We start from the raw sequence: 3598 nt of genomic DNA on the forward strand, positions 1-3598 counted from the left end.
CTCCTGCCTTACATTTAAGATCTTCTATCATGTGTTGGTTAGAGGGTATGGCAAGCAATGCATCTTGTCTTTTACCCTCGCAGACAGGGAATGGCCTGCACATGGGGAATAAAAATGGCGGGGACAGGGCAACAACAGTAATGCATGGCAAATCAGGTATTAACCCTTTCCTCCCCGTCACACCCCTTTATTACTCGCTTGGCACCCTATTACCGTCACAATAACCTCAATGCACACACTACCCCTCTGTATAACCTCACTGCACACACTGAACATCTGTATAATCTCACTGCCCCTCTGTATAACCTCACTGCACACACTTCCCCTCTGTATAACCTCACTGCCCCTCTGTATAACCTCAATGCACACACTGCCCCAATGTATAACCTCATTACCCTTCTGTATAACCTCACTGCACACACTGCCCCTCTGTATAACCACACTGCACACACTGCCCCTCTGTATAACATCATTGCACTCACTGCCCCCCTGTATAACCTCACTGCATACACTGCCCCTCTGTATAGCCTCACTACCCATCTGTATAACCTCACTGCACACACTGCCCCTCTGTATAACCCCACTGTATAACCTCACTGCACACACTGCCCCTCTGTATAACCTCACTGCACACACTGCCCCTCTGTATAACCTCACTGCACATACTGCCCCTCTGTATAACCTCACTGCACACACTGCTCCTCTGTATAACCTCACTGCACACACTGCCCCTCTGTATAGCCTCACTACCCATCTGTATAACCTCACTGCACACACTGCCCCTCTGTATAACCCCACTGTATAACCTCACTGCACACACTGCCCCTCTGTATAACCTCACTGCACACACTGCCCCTCTGTATAACCTCACTGCACATACTGCCCCTCTGTATAACCTCACGGCACACACTGCCCTCTGTATAACCTCACTGCATATACTGCCCCTCTGTATAATTTCACTGCCCCTCTGTATAAAATTACTGCACACACTGCCCCTCTGTATAACCTCACTGCACACACTGCCCCTCTGTATTACATAAATCCCCCTCTGTATAACATCAATGCACACACCCCTTCTGTAGAACATCAATGCACTCATTGCCCCTCTGTATAACATCACTGCCCCTCTGTATAACATCAATGTACACACTTCCCCTCTGTATAACCTCACTGCATATACTGCCCCTCTGTATAATTTCACTTCCCCTCTGTATACCATCAATGCACTCATTGTCCGTCTGTAGAACATCACTGCACACACTGCCCGTGTATAACCTCACTGCATATACTGCCCCTGTGTATAACCTCACTGCACACAATGCCCCTGTGTATAACCTCACTGCACACACTGCCCCTGTGTATAACCTCACTGCACACACTGCCCCTGTGTATAACCTCACTGCATATACTGCCCCTGTGTATAACCTCACTGCACACACTGCCCCTGTGTATAACCTCACTGCACACACTGCCCCTGTGTATAACCTCACTGCATATACAGTACTGCCCCTGTGTATAACCTCACTGCACACACTGCCCCTGTTTATAATATCACTGCACACACAGCACCTCTGTATAACCTCACTGCACATACTGCCCCTGTGTATAAACTCACTGCATATACCGCCCGTGTATAACCTCACTGCACACACAGCACCTCTGTATAACCTCACTGCATATACTGCCCCTGTGTATAACCTCACTGCACACACAGCACCTCTGTATAACCTCACTGCACATACTGCCCCTGTGTATAACCTCACTGCACACACAGCACCTCTGTATAACCTCACTGCACATACTGCCCCTGTGTATAATATCACTGCAGTCATATATAGAAGCACATGCACACCGGTAGGTGCTGGAGGGGGGTACTTATCTGCCGGTGCGCTGTGTGCAGGGAGGTCCAGACATCCAAAAGGTAATCGAGCAAGGAAATGGAAGCAGGCACACGGCCTTTCTGAGGGTGCAGTTTATTGTGCCACAATAATTAGAAAGACCGTGTGCCTGCTTCCATTTCCTTGCTATAATATCACTGCACCCACTGCCCCTCTGTATAACCTCACTGCACCTGTGTATAATATCACTGCACCCACTGCCCATCTGTTTAACATCACTGCACATACTGCCCCTTTGTATAATATCACTGCACCCACTGCCCCTCTGTTTAAATTCCCTTTAATGTCCCCCTCTGTATTACATCACATACTGCCCCTCTGTATAGCCTCACTGCACACACTGCCCCCCTGTATAGCCTCACATCACACACTGCCCCCCTGTATAGCCTCACTGCACACACTTCCCCCCTGTATAGCCTCACTGCACACACTGCCCCCCTGTATAGCCTCGCGGCACACACTGCCCCCCTGTATAGCCTCACTGCACACACTGCCCCCCTGCATAGCCTCACTGCACACACTGCCCCCCTGTATAACCTCACTGCACACACTGCCCCTCTGTATTACATCGCATCACACACTGCCCCCCTGTATAGCCTCACTGCACACACTGCCCCCCTGCATAGCCTCACATCACACACTGCCCCCCTGTACAGCCTCACTGCACACACTGCCCCCCTGCATAGCCTCACATCACACACTGCCCCCCTGTACAGCCTCACTGCACACACTGCCCCCCTGTATAGCCTCACATCACACACTGCCCCCCTGCATAGCCTCACTGCACACACTGCCCCCCTGTACAGCCTCACTGCACACACTGCCCCCCTGTATAGCCTCACATCACACACTGCCCCCTTGCATAGCCTCACTGCACACACTGCTCCCCTGTATAGCCTCACTGCACACACTGCCCCCCTGTATAGCCTCACATCACACACTGCCCCCCTGCATAGCCTCACTGCACACACTGCCCCCCTGTATAGCCTCACTGCACACACTGCCCCCCTGTATAGCCTCACTGCACACACTGCCCCCTGTATAGCCTCACTGCACACACTGCCCCTCTGTATAGCCTCACTGCACACACTGCCCCCCTGCATAGCCTCACTGCACACACTGCCCCCCTGTATAGCCTCACTACACACACTGCCCCTCTGTATAGCCTCACTGCACACACTGCCCCCCCTGTATAGCCTCACTGCACACACTGCCCCCCTGTATAGCCTCACATCACACACTGCCCCCCTGTATAGCCTCACTGCACACACTGCCCCCCTGTATAGCCTCACTGCACACACTGCCCCCCTGTATAGCCTCACTGCACACACTGCCCCCCTGTATAGCCTCACTGCACACACTGCCCCCCTGTATAGCCTCACTGCACACACTGCCCCCCTGTATAGCCTCACTGCACACACTGCCCCCCTGTATAGCCTCACTGCACACACTGCCCCTCTGTATAGCCTCACTGCACACACTGCCCCCCTGTATAGCCTCACTGCACACACTGCCCCCCTGTATAGCCTCACTGTACACACTCTTGCCTCTGCTGGTAGCTGTGTGCCAGTCCAGGTTGTGCTGGGAATGGCTTCTGTTTGAGCACCTGGACGGCTAATTGTGTAATTCTCCCCATGACGTGGGGTGCAGATGTCTATGAATACACCAGAAAGGAGAGCGATCGGTCAGAGTGAGACAAT

The sequence above is a fragment of the Ascaphus truei genome, unplaced genomic scaffold (assembly GCF_040206685.1).
Source record: "Ascaphus truei isolate aAscTru1 unplaced genomic scaffold, aAscTru1.hap1 HAP1_SCAFFOLD_485, whole genome shotgun sequence".
NCBI lineage: Eukaryota > Metazoa > Chordata > Amphibia > Anura > Ascaphidae > Ascaphus > Ascaphus truei.